We start from the raw sequence: 18568 nt of genomic DNA on the forward strand, positions 1-18568 counted from the left end.
TGGTGGCTAATGGGAGTTGGGAGTCCAACACCAACTGGAGGGCCACAGGTTCTCCAACCCAGGTTACTGAAAATGAAATTTCAAGATGGCGATCAGAATTCCCTGCCTTGAAAGTGAAGCAACTCTGCCATTTCAAATGAAGGTGGGAAATTGTACGACGGATGACATTCCTTGAGTGATGGAATTTCTGTAAACTCCTAAGATGCCATTGAGCTTTACCTAATCATGAAATCTGGATAGTCCTATTCAGGTAAGGAAAACATCTGATGAACTTCAGTGAAGGCAATCCCACCCCCCTGGCCTCCAACATTAATAAGTTACCAAGAGTTCTGAAGGGCAGTTTGTACATCCCAGACCAGGGACAAGCAGAGAGGGGACAGAGACTGTGGTCCGTGAACTGCAAGGGCATGTCAAGTGGCATTTTAAAAAGAAAAGCTTCGCCCCCCCAGATGGTTATTCACACAAGCAACTGTGTGGAGAGGTGCCCCCATGGTTAGAGATGAGGCAGGCAGTCACAGGTCAATTGGGCAGCCCCCAAATGCAGGCTGCCTATAGCCTCAACAACAGTATGGCTACATCCATGAACGGAAACAGACAACTGGTAGAAACTGTGAAACCAGACTTATTGCCCCACTTGGGCTTAGACAAATAGTAGCATGAACAGCTTCTAGTCATGATAGGTATACTTTGCTTCCACTTTCAGAGACGGCATGACTCTGAATATCAGTTGAATGGAATCACACCTGGTGGAGAGCATTGTTGCATTTAGACTCTACCTGTGAGCTTCTCATAGGCATCTGGTTTGCTACTGTAAGAACAGGATCCCGGATTGGACATCCCTTTGGTCTGATCTAGCAGGGCACTGAAATGCTCTCTCTTTTTGTGTGTATATTTGCGCATAGGAGCAGGCCATGCCCCAGTGGAGAAGGGAGGAAAGGGTCAAGAGGCTCATAGGCAGTCAATGTCTATGCTAGTGCCATGCAGACACAGAAGGGGTTGGTTGGAGGTAGGCTTCTTTCAAGGTGATGGGGATGTCTTGGGGGGGCATGTGGGGAATGGGCTTGGGAAGCTGCCTTACTCCCAAGTCACACTACTGGTGCTCCTAGCTCAGTATCATTTACACAGACCAGCTCTTCAGGGTTATCTGAAGCAGAACAATTGCAGCCCTTAGTGGAGACTGAGCCTAGGAGTTTCTGTTTGCAAAGCAGATGCTCTAACCCTGAGCTATAGCCCTTAAGATAAAGGAAGCTGCTTTCTACCGAATCACACCACTGGTCCACCCAGTTCTATTGTCTACAGTGATGGGCAGTGGCACTCCAGGTTTCAGGCAGGGATCTCTCCCAGACCTACCTGGAGATGCCAGGGACCCTCTGCAAGGAAAGGTGATGCTCTGCCACTTAGCTATGGAGAAATGCTGTAAGAGGAAGGAGAGGCTTAGGAGGCACTTCTCCCCTGAAGAAAAGGCAGAATTAGAGGACAAGGAGAAGGGCAGGGTCTGCCTGCCAAGCAGCTTCCTTCCAAAATGGCTTCTATGCACCGTAATCCAGCTACTACAAGCAGACCGACAGCAGGTTAACAGAAGCCGCAGGGAGCCTGAGAGTAGCTGATGTTGCTGCCAGTTCCCCCTTCATCCAACATATAGTTTTGCTGGTGGTCCAGAGGAGGCAAAGAACCAGACCAGGTGCAAGCTTCCAAAGAAGAAACAGATCCAGGCGCTCCAGCTTCCTCGTTTTAAAATTCTTTATTTATAAAAAAGTACATTTCTTTCCACAGTTGAACCACTAGTTCTCTCTTTTTTAAAAATTTTATACAAGTAAAAGAGGGCAAAGCCATTATTGCTTCCCCCAAAATGAAAAAAATCCCCCAGTTCAGCCCAAACAAAAAAAGGAACAACGACAAAAGTTATTATTACAAAGAATGGGGAAACAAAATAAAAAGAAATAAAATAAAAGAAACAAAAAATAATAATCATAAAAGCAATTTCAGTCCATTACATTATTCATAATATTCTTCTCTCTCTCTCTCTCTCTCTCTCTCTCTCTCTCTCTCTCTCTCTCTTTTTACAAAAGCACTTACAACACAGATTACCAAAAAAGTAGATTTTTCCCCCCGAATGCTGTTTTTATTTATTTATCTTATGTCACAATGATCATTACAGCAGCAGGTGGGATGGGAGGAGAGGGGAGGAAAAGGGTGTGGATACAGTCACGAGTGGATGAAAACACTTTGGAGATTTTCTTTTTCTTTTTTAATGGAAAATAAAATAATCATCCAAGTTTTCATCTGGTGTGCAATTAATCCCCATGGTTATCTATTTACACCGGTTTGAGTATCTTACCCTAGAGAGCCATTACATATACATTCGCTTTCAAGAGAAGAAGGACCCACGGAATGTTCTAGCAAAACAGAATACCCCCACCCTCCCCATTTAGCACCACGTTAACACAAAAAATTCACACCCTTGTACTTTTGGTTAATCGTTCCAGAGTCAGGAACGCCCTTGGGTTCCGGTAGTGACACGGAGAACCAGGGTTTAAACCGGGGCCTGGTTTATGGAACTACATTGGGATCAGGCTGTGCAGCATAGTTCCCTGTAACTGGCAAGTGGTATGAAGCATCAGGATTGGCTAGCCAAAGTTTGAATAACTACCAGGATCCTAGCCCTTTGTCTTTGTAAGGTCAACCAGTGATATGTTCGCCTGTTCTCCACTTCAGGTAAAGACACTGATCTCAGGGATCACCTGAGCTGGAAAGGTTTTGTATTTGGATAGAGTGGCTCGCCCCACCACCCAAAAAGGTCTCTCTGGGACCCTGGGTGCCCAAGCACCCATAGAATTCCCCATGAAGGAACCCAGCACCCACAAATTTTGGTGCCAGGGTCATGCACGCTGCATGACACCCACGGCCCTGGGCTCCCACAGTCACTGGGCCAAGCTGGCCACTATAGTTGTAGTCAACTTGGATTTAGGCCACTGTCAAACCAAAGCTCTAGGATTCCACCTTAAACAGTCATGGCTTCTGGAAGCTGTAATTTATTATGGGCTCTGTGAGTTGTTAGGGGATTCTGATACCTGATGCAGTTCCCCGAATTCCCCACAAAGAGGGATTGATTGTTAAACCACTCTGGGACTGTAGCTCTGGAAGGGGAATAGGAGTCTCGAAACAACTTTCTGCACCCTTAACAAACTACAGCTCCCAGAATTTGGGTGGGGGCAGCCATGTCTGTTTTGGAGTGCTTCAAATGTATGACATGAATGTGGCTGTAGATTCCCAACTATATCTCTGACAGAATTCTCAGGGAGCCTATACCTATGCATACCTCAACTGCCCACTCACATGTTCTGGCATCCAATATTTTGTCTCAATCAATCATTTGCCTTCGTTTTAAGGATTTGAAAAAAAAACCCTTTGGCCAAATCTCCTGGTGATTCTACCCAAATAACGAACGGCTTTCCGGCATCACCACCCACTTAAAAATCTAAATGGCTTCTTCTTCCCCAGTATGCATCTTGCTTTGCAATCAAGCCCACCCCAACATTTGTGCCTCCTCCCCTTACAGGATACCTTCCCTTTCTCTCTCTCTCTTTTTTAAATGGGCTGAATAAAAATGATTCAAAGGGAGGCGAGGAAAGAAAATCGGTCCCATAATTAAATAAGGGAAATCAAATCGCTACGGTAAATTGAGATGGGTAATCCCAGACATAAATCCCATCAGAAAAACACCTGCCATGTTCTATTTCAAACAGATTTAATTTGGCCGATAACACAGATTTCTTCCCCCCACCTTTTTCGCTGGGTGTCCAGGAATGGGGGTGACAGAGATAAGTTTGTGCCCAGAAACACTGTTCGCCTACCACCCCACTGCACATCTTTGGGATCAACCTCACATTAATCAAAATGAGCAAGGGATCGAGAAAATATGGGGAGTGGTTCTAACAATAGACTATTAGCCATAAAAGTTAAATGGAACCTCCAGGTCAGGGGCAGTCTACCCCTGAGAACCAGATGTTGCAGACAACAGGATAGGGGCTGCTGCTTTTGTGCCATGGCTGAGCAATTTCAGACAGCAGGTGGCTGCCTGGTGTTGGGAACAGGATGCTGGGTCTCTAGCAGTCTCCGCCAACTTGCTGCTTTCCAGATGTTGCTGAACCACAACTCCCATCAGCCCCAGCAAGCATGGCCAATGGATAGTCACTGATAGGACTATCAGCAACATCTGGAGGGCCAAAGGATTCCCTGCAACTGCTTTACTGTGTCATCTCCAAGTCTCTGGACCAAACAGCAACTAGTGTGTCTTCCTTCTGTAATGTGGCTTGTGCCAAAGTTGCTATGCACCCCAATCGCATAAAAAATGGCCACCTCCACACCTACAGTCTGACTCAGTGGCTAGAGAGCCTGATACAAGATGTAACACTCTTGTAGTACAACAGGAGTGAGGAACTCCCAGTCTGCAGCTTAAGGGGCTTCTCTATTGGGCCTGCGGGACCTCTCCACCACACCAGCAGTTTCAGTACAAGCTGGTCTCCAAACTGGCAGCAAAGTCGACTGGGAAGAGAGGTGGAGGCAATAAATGGGAAAATTGGGGGGCTCAGAATGTGCTCGGAGATCCTTATTAACAAGGACAGGATGTGGCCCAGATGTTGGGCCATGCACAGCCAATACACTAGGTCTGGGGGTGAAGATATGCTGGTACCTAGAAGAAGAAAACTATAGCTGAACATGGTTTGGGTTTTTGTTTTACATTTCCCCAAGTCCTTCTCCTTTCATTGCTGCCACTTATTTTGCAGTGGATGCAACACTGTTTTACTCTCATAAGTTGGTTAAGAGTGAATAGTGAAGACAGGAAGCATTGTCCTCATTCTGAACTGGCTTCAGAACTATGCTATATCACCATGGGCATGGACCAGAAGTGTGGGCAATCCTTCTTGCCCTCACTCTAAAGGGGCTTGTGGGAGAAAAAACATGATGGTTGTCATGTTAAAGTTCATTTTCTTTTTATGCTCAAGCCTTAACGCAGCCTTTTCCTTCCTTCCTTCCTTCCTTCCTTCCTTCCTTCCTTCCTTCCTTCCTTCCTTCCTTCCTTCCTCTTTCTGCCTCAAGCCGCTCACCAGAAAAAGCAGTGGAACCCAAAACTGCCTACAGTTCTAATAAGATTTTTTTTCAACTGGAACTTAGTTCTGGCACCTCTCAGATGGGTGCCATTATAAGAGAACAAGTGAGGCATTCATGGTGAGTTCTGGCACCTCTTTTTCAAGAAAAATAAATACTGGTTCTAGTTTTGGTGATTCCTGGCAAGGCCGCTATGAGCTGCGCTCTTCAGGACTTGGTGTAATGGAGGGGAATCAAGAGTTAACAGAGCATCCCCTTATGCATTAACCAGGTTAGCTTTCTAACCAACCCATCCTCCCGCTTATTTAAAATTTTAAATTTACATTGCCACCAAATTTTGGGGGAAAAGGAGAGAAAATTCAAGCAACACATGCTCAGAAATGATAAAAGTAGCCTAAAGCAGTTTCAGAAGATTTCTGAATACTTCTCAGATGGACTTTCCACCTTTCTGAGGTGCTAATAAACCTTTGCATAAAACAAAATTCAAGGAAAGCAAGGAAAACAGAGCCCATGCTCAATAGCTGTCTGCATTTCAAGATACACAAACTTTCCTAGGATTACTGGTGGTTCCTGGTTCTTGGTGGGGTGCTGGTGGAGAAAAGCAGAAATCCCGTATCTCGACAAAACCACCTGATGCTTCTATCCATCTATGGGTCTATACTGCAGTTGTTCCCAACTATGAGTCCCCAAAGGTCACTGGGTGACCTCCTGTCATCTCCAGAAAGCATAGCCACTGGCCAGGGACAATGGCAACATGAATCTCCAGATACCCACAGCTGCAGCAACGGATGCTCCTAGTGTTATCAGAGGCCTGGCACTGACAAAAGCCTTGATCCATAATTTTTTGTTCTGTTTTTTTGCTTTTACAGGCATCTTATTTCACGCTATGGATTAACTGTGAATCATTTAGCCTTGCTAATTAGGGTCCCGCGGGGGTCTTGCATGCAATTCAGGGCCGCTTAATACATGGTGAATTTCCTACACAGATTATCGATGCTGCGCAAACAGCGACGTGGCACCCGCGCATTCTCCTGCATGCCAAATTAACACCCGCCTCTTTTGCCTCACAAGCGTGGCCTGGAAGCTCCAGTTGGGTGCTGTCATACGTCTATATGGAAGCGGTATCTGCTGCAAACCTGGAGTCCTGCTCGCTTCAGCAGGCACGGTACGAAGGCTGGTGGTTGCTTTGCCTTCCCATTCCATGGCAGATTAAGAAGAACAAGTGCATAGATGTACATACAGGAAATCTGTCCTGGGCGTTGGACTCCAAATTGACTCATTACATGGGCAATTGGAGAGAGGCTTTTCAAATGGAGGATAGGTTTGTCTGTGATATTGGGCATCATATGTCTATAGATCAGATGTGTCCAGGATCAAAACAGCATATATAAAGTCCCATCTGCATTATGCATTTAAAGCATTATCATACCACAACTGTGGCAGATAATTTAAGGGTGCTGAGGATTGTTAAGAGACCTCTATTCCCTCCACAGAGTTGCACTTCTCAGAGGGGTTTAACAACTGATCCCTCTTCCAGGAGAACTCTGGAAATTGTAGTTCTGCAAGGAGAATAGGGGCCGCCTGACAAGTCGCAGGATTCTTAACAAACTTCACTTCCCAGGATTCTTTGTTCGGGGTAGGCCATGGCTGTTTAAAGTGGTATGGTATTGCTTTAAACATATAGCGCAGCTTAGCCAGCATAACTTCCTCCCAAAGAATGCTGGGCACTGTAGTTTTGACTGTGTTGAACATTCTCTACAGTTTCCAGGGCTCTCTGGGGAGAGCGGATGACTGTTGAAGCCTGCAGAGTAGATCCCTCCAAGAGGAATGCAGCAGATGCTGCCTCTGTTTTTGCTACAGCCTTTGACAAACTGCTCTGTGCCCTGTGGCTATTGAAGACACAGATGCAATATTTAGATCAGGACTTGCTTTTTGTTTGTTTGAAACCTTTCTCATTTTCTCTTACAAGGAGCCAACAGCTTACATACAGATCTCTCTGTGCATTCCACATGGCCATGGTCTTGAAGCCATCTGGAGGGATATTTGGGATCTTGGATGTATCAAATTTCACTACAAGAAAACACTGTGGACACTGAATGTGCACAGGTTGGGGTGCCTAAGCCCAGGATCCACCTCTGATCTATGCATATCCAGTATCCATGGATACAGGACACCTGAGAGGGGCTCAAGTTTCCAGATCTCATTACTGCCTGTAAAAACACCTCTGTGTTTTTCCTCTGTTCCTCACCCCTTTCTTGAAAAAAGCAAATGATGTCCCCTCCCACCATCCAGATTATTTGAAAACTCAACTCTCAACATAGGAGGAAATGATGCACATCTAGTCATATCAATGCAAACAAATGTGTTGTTTATTCAGGTTGCAGAATTTCGGCCTCCCAGATGCAGAAAATTTTGGAATCCATTTCCCCTACGGCATACACATCCTGCTTCTGCCTTCCCCTCAAGACATGCAACAGAAGCAGGGGGTCTTTCGTCCCTACGTTACCCTGAAAGATGTCACATGGCAGAAGTCCCCTGTGCTCAGTCTGAGAGAAGCCTCCAGCGATCAATGAGCCACGGGAATGAAAGCTATGCACACAGTGAGCAGCTGCTGAAAATGTTAACCTCCTCCTCGTGGTAATGGCTGCTGCCTGCCAAGTCCCCAATATTTAAAGAAACGCTATCAACACGCCCACTTCCATTCCCTGCAAGCAATGATGGGTGTGAATGCATGGTCAAGCAAAGACTGATCCTGTGGAGGAGGCAACAACTTGCCTGATCCAGCCCTTGGAGATTTCTTCCTCCTTCATAGAGCAACACTTGGGAATGCAGGACGTTGCCCTTTGACGAAGCCAGGCCTCAGGAAGCTGCCTTATATGGAGTCCCTCTAAGGTAAAAAAGGTAAAGGACCCCTGGATGGTTAAGTCCAGTCAAAGGCGACTATGGGGTTGTGGCGCTCATCTCGCTTTCAGACTGAGGGAGCCGGCGTTTGTCCACAGGCAGCTTTCCGGGTCATGTGACCAGCACGACTAAGCAGCTTCTGGTGCAATAGGACACCGTGATGAAAGACAGAGCGCATGGAAACGCCGTTTACTTTCCCGCCGCAGCGCTACCTTTTTATCTACTTGCACTGGTGTGCTTTCAAACTGCTAGGTTGGCAGGAGCTGGGACAGAGCAACCGGAGCTCACTCATCGCAGGGATTCGAACTGCCGACCTTTTGATTGGCAAGCCCAAGAGGCTCAGTGGTTTAGACCACAGCACCACCCACATCCCCTGTGGAGTCCATCTTCCTCAGTACTGTCTCCACTGACTGGCAGAGGGTCTCTGGGATTTCAGGCAGGGTCCTCTTCCAGCCCTACCTGGAGATGCCATTTGGGATCAAACCTGGGACCTCCGGCAAGCAAGCCCACCTTTCAGCACTGAGCTGTGGCCTGTCCCCTGCAGCCTTCAAGTAACACTGAGTACGTGGGAAGGGAATCGCTCTGCACAGTTCCTGGAGCAGGAGGTTGGCAGGAGTTAGCAGAGAGAGCCACGGGAGCCGAATGGCCCATTGGCAACCTCTATGTTGGGCCCAATTTGACTCTGTGGTACCCCTTCCTTGTTTATCTATGTGTGGGGGTGGGGTGGGGAAAGCAAATTTTGATAACACACACAGTTTTCTGAACACGTACCAAAAGCCTCACGAGGCATACCCATCGTGGGAAACTTAGGGAGATAGGAAGCTTGCCTTATACTGAGCCAGACCACTATTTGTCCATCTAGTTCAGTACTGTCCGCACTGATTGGCAGCAGCTCTCCGGGATTTCAGGCTGGGGTCTACTTGGGAGGTGTTATTGGGATCTGAACTCAGGACCTTCTGCATGCAAAGCAGTGCTCTGCCATTGAGCTACGGCCCTCGGACGCTCCACCCCTCCGACTGAAAATAACAATAATCGTTAAAAAGCAAAGCGAGAACACAGGAGGAAAATTGCTACACTTGCCCTCCTGGATATCATGCAGTTTCCTGTTGTACTTTCACGGTTGTTCTTTTGATGATCAAGTCATTCGTTATGTTTCCTAAAAAAACACACACACACACAAGGCTGGTGGATTTCGCCTCCCCACCACAAGTGCATTGTGGGAAACGGCAACAGGAGCTCAAATGAATATACAGATAGAGATATACAAGCCCCCTAAGGGTAGAGATGCCTTTGCCGCAGACCATCTGAACTTTTTGTGCTTTCTGTCTTTGTGACCCCCCTCCCAGTCCAAAATTCATTGGTGTGTGAGTTAGGCCCCCGTCCCCCGTACAACGTTAAGACAACATACAAGTTCCAGTGTTTTTTTGTGTGTTGGGGGAGAGGGGGGCATCGGGAGGGGAAACCCAAATATTGACAAAGAGACACCTTAAGACTACAAACAGAAGGGTTTTTTCGGGGGGGGGGGGAGGGTTCAGTATACTATACAAGGGTGGGCAGTAGTCATTAAAAGGAAAGGAATCTTAACACCAAAGCCACAGAAACAACACTTTAGGGAACAAAGATCTGGTGGAGGAGTTAACGGAGTGGGGGGGAGGCAGGGAAGGAGAAATATTCCCCCCTCTCCCAAACCCCTCCCTCCCCCCCCACAACAAAAGCAAAAATGGATAAAACGAACGACCAGCCCCCTCCTGCCTCGCCTTGTCCTGGTTGCCTCTGAACCAGCAGCAGTTCATTAAAGGAAAAGAAAACAAAAAACAGAGAGTCTCTGTCACACTATGCGCCCTGCCCAGGCCGATGTGTGTTGTGTGTGTGTGCGCATGGGCTCGTGCGTGAGGAGGGCACGCAGGGGCTGTGCGTGACAGTTGGTGTGGCCCTGGGGCTTGGAGGCAGCGCGTGGCGAGTGCGAGGAGGCAAGAGAAGGGGGGTTGGCCGGAGCGAGCTAAACATACCACTCCTTTTTGGAAATAAAAGACCCGTCGTTCTGAGAGACCATGTTATCGGCTATGTCCAGCTGCTCGGGGTCGTACTGGAAACCGAGTGTCCTCTCGTCGTAGGCCTCCGAGCGGGCCTCGCCCTCGTCCACCGTGAAGTAAGGCCGCTTGGAGTCGTCTTCGTACTTGCCGGGGGCCCCCCCGCCCAGCTTGCGGTCCCCTCCGGCGCCGTCCTCCTCCTCATCCTCGTAGCTGTGGCCCCCCAGCGGGCCGGCCTTCTTCTCGTCGTCCGAGTCGTCGGGGTACTGGATGTTCTGTGCCATGGGCGAGTGGTGCTGTGGGATGCCGGCCTTGCTGTAGCCGTTGCCGTAGACGTGCTTCTTGGTGCTGTAGTCGCCCTTGAAGGTGTGGCGCCGGTGGCGGAGCACGACAAAAACCACCACGGCCAGCACCACGACCAGGGAGACTCCGCCCACCACGCCCCCAATCACAGCGGTGGGGATGGTCGACTGCGCCACGGATGTGCCCGGTGGAGACGGGGTGTAGGGGAATTCTGGGTAGGAAAAGACAGATGGAAGGGGGAACAAGCGTCAGTCTGTGAGGAACGGCCACACCATGCTTTAAGAATTTAAAGAAACAAAAGTAAATAAAAAATAAAAAATATCGGGGAGGGTGGGGGGTGGGGAGATGAGGAGAAGGGAAAAGGGAGGGAAAAGTCGGGAAGGGGGGGTGGCTACCTACGGAGCCCCTCTGCTCAGCCTCTGTGCGTCGGATTAAGCCTCAAAGTCCGCTTCTGTCAGCGCAAGCAAGTTAGCATCATGCATCAGCCCAGCGCATCGGAACATCCCGATTCCATGTTCCTGTCAGAGCCGGGAGCTCTGAAATGCCAACTGCATGCACCCACCCCACCCCAGGGAAATATCTTTAGGTGTTGGGGACCAGAGCTGAAGACACCGTGCTCCTCAAATTTCCTTCAGAGTTCCACCCCACATTTTTTAGACCCCTATCCTGAGCACTTGAAGCACATCTGCCGAATATTCGCAGAATATTTGACAGTGGGTGATCATCGGGCTTCTGTTGCTGTTTGGTACATGTCTGATAAAGTTTCTCGCTTGGAGATGTTAAGATCCCATGAAAAATCAAAGCAGGTGGATAGAAGCCGCCGAGCCTTAAAAACGCAGCGTCCTATTTGCAATGCAACTTTGAATTATTCTTGCTTCGAGTTTGCAATTTTGCAGGCAGTTTATGCATTTAAAATTTATATACCGCTGGGTTGAAGAAAACCTCAAAGCAGTTTACAATGAGAATAAAACAGTAAGGTTATTGGTATTATTATTATTATTATTATTATTATTATTATTATTATTATTATTTTAAAAAATCTTTCAAAGAAGAGCAGCTATTTGCAAAACAGCAAATTCTGACATGTTGTCCAGTTTGGTGGGGGGGACTCCTATCTGTGACTATTTGCTTCAGCTCAATGGGCACCCCACTTGGGAATCAGCTCTGGTCTCTTGAGGTTGCCTGGAATAAGACCCTTGTGTGTGAGCTTTCCAGGGATAAACAGCAGGCACACCTGAAAAGAGAGGCACCCTCTCCCACCACTCTTCCCCCCAAAGAGACCCCCCATTCTTTCACAGAAAGGTAACATTTCATTAGATGTGGCTTCGCCACACAGATGCCCAAACCATGCCATTATTCCTCTTTGAAAATTGGGGAAGAGAGATTGTGTGAGCCAGACACCCAAGTGGTAGGATGTGGTATTACGTCCTCTCCTAGCTCGTCCTAAATATTTGCAAGAGGCTTTGGAAAATATTAATGTGATGCAATCCATTAAACCAGCACTGAAAGGAAGTTCCATCAGGGCAGCTGCTGTATTCAGCAGGGATGTGTTGCACTTATTTAAATAATGATAATCTGCACCAAGTTAACCCCATATCTGCACCCAGAGAGAAAGCCCCTCAACCTGTTTGAGTTATCAATGTTTTATTTACTGATTTTGTATAATCCGGCACTCAGGGGTAGACTGCGTGTGTATATGGAGGCTTCATTTTTTTATTTTTATTTTGCTGCCGAGTCCTACATCCCTCCATGGAGTTGACTGGCCAAAACCACTGGTGCCAAGACACTGGTCACCTCTGCATCTGGGCTGGGGTGGGGGAGAGCAAACTCCCTAAGTTAATGACACCTCATGAGAAGCAAGGGCTTCTCACAAATTTATGCCCTGCCAGTTTCACTATGTTGACCCTGAGTTCTCCCCGAGGGAAGGGAATGGTTTCCTACCAGCAACCCTCTCCCACTGCTCGGAAACTTACTAACCTCCACGGCACACCCCGTCATCCATTTCACACCGAAGCACCAATTTCCACCCCATCTTCTCTCTCTTCATAATAGAGGAAGTATTTTTTTCCCTTCCTCCACGAAATGGAAAAATGAGTGCGAGAAGGTAGACCAGCCAAGGTCATGCAAGAACTCAGAACAGGGCGGGGGTGAGGTTGGGGTTGGACGCCTGGCTTTGAGCCAAAGGCATTATCGTTGCTGCATATTAGCCCAAACAAATGCTGGATGGAAAGAGAGAGAAAGAAGGAAAGAAAGAACGAAGGAAGGACAGAGAGAGAGGGACCATTGTATCTTGTTTGGTGCATCCAAATTTAAGATGCTTGCCAGAATCCTACAGCTGAAAAGCCCCCTCACCACAAACCCCAGGCTCACCTGCATCTGTCAACCCCACCAGTATATTTTCTCATCTCCCCCCAAAAAACATCAAGTTGTTTTCACTACATGTTCCAGTCTAGGAACCTTGCCCTCCAGAATCCACCACATGGGGCTGCGATTGCCTGTTGGTGCACTCTGCAATCTGCTCAGAAGTCCTCTCTCCTCTCTACTGCACTATGTGAGTTGGGCGTAGCAAATTCAGTCCTGCACTCCCAAGAGCCCTCGACAGGGAGCATTTGTGGGGAGGGGGCGCATCTCCCCAAACAGAGAACTCCAAAGGACCGAGCAAGCTTTGCATTGCAGTTGTAAGGAGGGTGCTGCCAGGGACCGAGCAAAGGAGCCCATCTCCCACCAGGACAGACCTGCACAACGTGAACAAGGAGCATAGCTTAGTGGCACAAGAGTCTGCCTTGCATGCTGGAGGTTCCAGGTTCGATCCCTTGTGTCTCCAGGTAGGGCTGGGGCAAAGATCCAGGCCTGAAACCCTGAAGAGCTTCTGGCAGTCAGAGTAAACAGTACTAGATGCACCAATGGCGTGAATGGTATAAGGCAGCTCCCTAGGTTCCTCACTTGCGACCTGTGGGGTGAGCAAAACAGCTGGGAGAGGGGAGATCTTCCCTCTCTTTCTCTGCCTGTCTCTCAATTCCAGAGGAGACTGCAACTCTGGGCTCAGACTCCAAGCTCACCCATCACCCCCCGCCGCCATGCCACACTTCCCATTATTAACAATTCAGTAGCAAAATAGCAAGATGCCGTTTGTTTTCACACAATCCCCCGGCACTTGTGTGCCCGCCCCTGTGACACCCCGTTGCCATGACACTTCCACAGATCTCTCCTTCCCCAATACCGCCTGCAAGGTGAATTGTGGTTGGGGGCTGGCCGGGGGGGCGGGGGGCGGGGAGAGAGAGATTATAGTTTCCAGCATTTGCATCCAGTCTCTCTGCTTCTCTCAAAGCTTCCCTGCTCCCCACCCCCAAAAATTTATCCTTTGCCCCCAAGTTGTCTTTTTCTCTTTTACTGGGCTTAAAACAAAAGGCTTGACACACAGGGATGTTTCCTATTCCTTTCCTATTGCAGAGAAAGCCTTGCCTGCTAAATGGCTGGGTGGTGTTGCACTCAAGGTAGGGTTCCGCTTAGGGGCGGAGGAGCAGCGGCTGGTTAGAAATTTGGCAACCTCGCACAGCTCACTGTTCAATGACTTTGGGAGACCGTGGGTTCAATCCAGGGCTAGTCCTACTCAGAGTACCTTGACTACCTTAGAGTAGTTCATTTCAATGGGTTTTCTCCAAGCAGAACCGGGTTGGCTACAAGCCCAGGAAACCCAGTTTTGTGGGGGAAATACCAATCAGAGTAGGAGGAAGAGCAAAAGGGGAACCAGAAGTAGAAAAGAAGGGAAGGGAAGGGTTTTGTTTTGGAGAGAGAGAAAGGGACGACCATCTTATGGAAGGGACAATGAAAAGGAACGTTCATGACACCACCACTTGGTGGCGCTAGAGACCAGCTCTGTGCCCCAGATTCTTGGTGGGGAGGCGACTTTCAAGAGCATTTTGAGATTCCTTGCAGCCCCTTTGCCCTCTACAAACATCCTTTGCGGAGAGGTCTGCCTTCCTCCCTTTCTGTCCAAGAACCAAGCTCCAACCCAGGGTTGCTTCCTGTGAGATCCCCTAAGGACAGGGAGATCCTCTACAAACAGCGTCATCCCAAACTGTTGGGATTCCCTTTGAAGCTCAGAAGATCCTCGGCCTGTATCCCAACCTTCCCTCTCCCAAGCCAGTCATACTAGGAACATTTCACATTCTCTGACTGCATGGAGATGTTCAGAAACCTCAGTGAGATGCCAGGTTGTAACAGGGTTGGGAAAACACGTGGAATTGCAATGATATGTCCCCTGCCAAACAGTGATGGGGAGCCTTTTTCTTCTTCCAGCCTGAGGCCTGCATGCCTTCTAGTGGCAAGTGGGGACAGAGGCAACAGTGTGTGGAGGCAAGGCCAAAAGTAGGCAGAGCTATGGCCGTGACTCTTAACTTTCTGCAACAGGCTCCATTTCAGCCATGCAAAAATCCAGAGGCAAGGAAGACAGTCTGTGGTTCACTTCTGTCATAGTCCAACACTTTGAATGCTACACTACACAACATTGCCTCTTCTTGAAGGCCAGATTACATCTAACTCTAGAATTAGGAGCATTCTCACCTGCAACCCCATTGGACTATGACCTCTGTTTGCGTGCTCCAAAATTACCTGGGACCTCAGGTAACTGGCTTTTTCTCAGCCAGCTCCACCAAAAGACAAAACATTTGGGGTTGCATCCAATGCTAGTTCTACTCAGAGAAGACCCACTGAAGTTGATGGGTGATGTTGAAGAGTTGCCGGAACTCACCATGAATGCCTCCACTTCAGAGGTGCCAGAACTGAGCTTTGTCGATTTCTGGCCGAAAGAAAGCCCTGGTTGTATCTAACTAAGGTTCATTAATTTCAATGGGTCAACACAGTGGCATACAAGCTTTTGACTCCCCCCCACCCCACCCCCAATCCCACATCAGTGTCATCTTTCCACCCAGCTCTGCTGGCCCAAAGTTGACCTCTGCTGCTGATGAATAACTTATCCTTTCTGCAGGGCTCATTCCAGATTCCCTCACTCAGACGTCTTGGCTGCACCGTCTGTCCTGTGTGGTTCGTTTCGCACATTGCACAGCGGCAGAAAACACACACCACAGGCCTGCACCACTGCAGAATATACCTGGCCAAAGCCCGACATCCTGGACTAGATGGGCCGCTTGCCTGATCCAGCAAGACTCTTCTTATGTTCAAGTCCAGCATCTTACTCTCCAACCAGATGCCTTTGGGAAGCCTCCATAAAAGACCTGAGCGCTCTCTCCCGCTGGTGATGTCTAAATCTAAGAAGCTACCCAAGACTGTTGTCTGACCACTCAGCCCTTTAGCCCACTCTGCAGGATCATTCGCTTCCTGGTGCATTGGGCCCCAAGCCAATGAATGGGTGTGCATGTCTGCTGTTGGGGCTCCCCATCTCTGGCACCGAAATGGCTCAGACAGGCCCTTGCAAAAGGGTTGTGCCAGTCTCAGAAATCCTGGGGACAACCATTGCCTCCAAGGGGCCCAGTCTTGCTGCACTGGGGGTGGGAGTCTGTTGCTGCATCTGAAAACCCCATTAGGAGGAAAACAATCTGGAGAGGATTAAAGCCCTGCCATGACATAGGAAGCAGGCAGAGGGTGGGGAGCGGTTTAAAGAGAATCCATCACACTTCTCCTCCCCCTTTGGTGGCGTATAAACCTCTTTTGTCCTCCCCCCCATTAAAACAGCGGGCAGGGGCATGAAAAGCGGCTACCTCGGATTCCACCCCCTCCTCGTTTTGCTCTGACAGCTGTTGCATTCAGGCAAGGCTTCCTGTCCTGCTGCCAATGGCTCTATCTCCTGGGGCAGCAGCTGGAAGCAAAGAGAATAGAGGGATCGCTTTGGGTTTCGCTCTGGAACGGGGCCGAGGCTGCTGCGTTTCTTTGATCCCGCCAAAGGGAAAGACAATGGGGGACTTATTTAGGAAGGAGCGATGAGTGCGAACAGGGGCCTGCACGGGAGTCAGGGATTCTCCTCTTCTGGGCAAGGAGGTTTGTAGGATCCTTTCCAGGAAAGGCTGGCACTGAGTGGGTCCCACCTGTTGCTGACAGACAGCTGGAGGGGCCACGGCAGCAAAAGATGCCCAGAGAGGGCCTCCCCTCTCTTCCCACGAAGATGGAAACACAGCACACCAAATTAATAACTCTCACACTGATTATTCGCGGAGGCACGCCATGCCGTCGTTTTCCAGCACGCAACAGAGGTTGGAGGGAGACCTTCCATTTGTCAAGTTTCTAGATTCCCTTTCTGCCACAGAATCTCAGGGGCTGCTTCTCTCATTAGAACTTTGCAGAGTCGTATTTGAAGTCACACGTCCTGAGCATAAGGAGAGAGCTTTTGAATGGTAAAAGCTCCTCATTCTCCCACCCCTCTTTCAACCATATTACATACAAATGCCAGAGTTCCCTTTTGGCTACCAGTACATCCATCTGCGGGACACGGGTGGTGCTGTGGCTTAAACCACAGAGCCTAGGGCTTGAAGATCAGAAAGCCGGCGGTTCGAATCCCTGCGACAGGGTGAGCTCCCGTTGCTCGGTCCCTGCTCCTGCCAATCTAGCAGTTTGAAAGCACAAAAGTGCAAGTAGATAAATAGGTACCGCTCCAGCGGGAAGGTAAATGGCATTTCCATGAGCTGCTCTGGTTCGCCAGAAGCGGCTTAGTCATGCTGGCCACATGACTCAGAATCTGTACGCCAGCTCCCTCGGCCTATAGAGCGAGATGAGCGCCGCAGCCCCAGAGTCGTCTGCGACTGGACCTAATGGTCAGGGGTCCCTTTACCTTTATCTTTACATCCAGCTGCTATTCTAGCCTTCCCCAATGCCCAGGCATGATGAGAGTTGTAGTTCAGCACCCTCTGGAGGGTTGGGGAAAGCTACATGACACTACCTTAATTCTACCACCTCTTCCTGCAGCAAGTTGCAAAGCCTGGGGTGGAGTGTTTAGGGAATGGGCTAAGCATGGATTCCTTCTCCACTATGATGCTCATCAGGATATGATTCTAAAAGTGGGTGGAGACAAGCTTCAATGAAACTGTGGACTGGATTTGTGGCTTGTGGCTACCCAGCCCATAGGGGCATAGTCAGTGGGCTTATGCTGAGTCAAGACCATTGATCTCAGTTTTGTCTACACAGACTGGAAGTGACTCTGCTGAGGTTTCAGACAGGGAATCCTTTTCATCTCCCCTATGGTGATGCCATTAAGGTTTCAACCTGGGATCTTCTGCAGGTAAGGCAAGGCAAGGCAAGGCAGGTGCTGTATCACTTAGCTATTGCCCCTTCCCAGCCTTCTGGCACACCAAACCACTGGAAGGTTCAGGACAACGAAAGTCCTTCTTCTGCAAGAACTATGGAACTCACTCCCGCAGGAGGCAGGGATTAGACAAATTTATGGAGGAGAGAGCTCTCAGTGGCTACTAGCCACAATGGCTCTGGGCTCTGCTTCCATGTTTAGGAAATAATGCGGAAGAGTTCTCTACCTGGTTGGCCACTGTGAGAACAAGGATGCTGGCTGGCTGGCCATCAGTCATGGATGCTTTAGTTGAGATTCCTGAATTGCAAGGGGTTGGACTAGATGACCCTGGGGCTTCCTTTCCAACTCTACAATTCAATTGGACTGATCCAGCAGGCTCGTCTGATAATAGAAGGAAACTGCCTTTTCTACCATAGGGTATTGTGCCAAAGAAGAGAGAAAGGGTAGGTTTGTGTGCAATGTCCCTTTCTGAAACCACTGGGGACTCGCCCAGAGGTTCAGCAGCTGCCGTCGGCTTTCCAGGCTCCTGCGATAGGTTTCGGGACAGATGCCAGACGGGTTTTAGAATTTAATCTTTCTGCAGGGTCACCTATTGCTTGTCAATCAAGCACTTCCTGGCGGGGGACTGAGGTGGGGGCTGGCATCCTGCCCCCCCCCCTGCCCTGCAGACTAGGAGGCCAGGTTTCAAAGCAGTCGAGTTTCACTCCTGAATGGGGGGTGCCTGGGATGGTGCTCTGCTACTGTGCAATTTACTTGTCCATTTACCTATATGAAATGTGTTGCTTTCCTTCAAGTTGGGCCCAAAGGGACAGGTAATAAGAGATTTGAAAGTGGCACCTTCTCACGGTTACTCATATCTCCCCTCTCCTCTTCCCATTCCCCCCAGTTGTTGACTTTGGATCCAGAGATGTCTCCATCTATGCCGGAACGCTTTTCATTGCTTGCTTAATTCATCACCAACTATCACTGTCTC

At 48.9% G+C, this 18568-nt stretch overlaps 1 long non-coding RNA gene across 1 annotated transcript; it reads right to left on the reverse strand.

The window, feature by feature from the left end:
- Positions 1–1722: 1722 nt before the first annotated feature.
- Positions 1723–2792, reverse strand: LOC310837172. Its single transcript, XR_014560452.1, has 2 exons — positions 2065–2792; positions 1723–2034 (listed from the first exon to the last, which is right to left on the reverse strand). It is a non-coding gene; the product is annotated as an uncharacterized lncRNA (long non-coding RNA).
- Positions 2793–18568: the final 15776 nt, after the last annotated feature.

The sequence above is a fragment of the Podarcis gaigeae genome (assembly GCF_964106915.1).
Source record: "Podarcis gaigeae genome assembly, contig: HAP1_SCAFFOLD_208, whole genome shotgun sequence".
Classification (NCBI taxonomy): Eukaryota; Metazoa; Chordata; class Lepidosauria; order Squamata; family Lacertidae; genus Podarcis; species Podarcis gaigeae.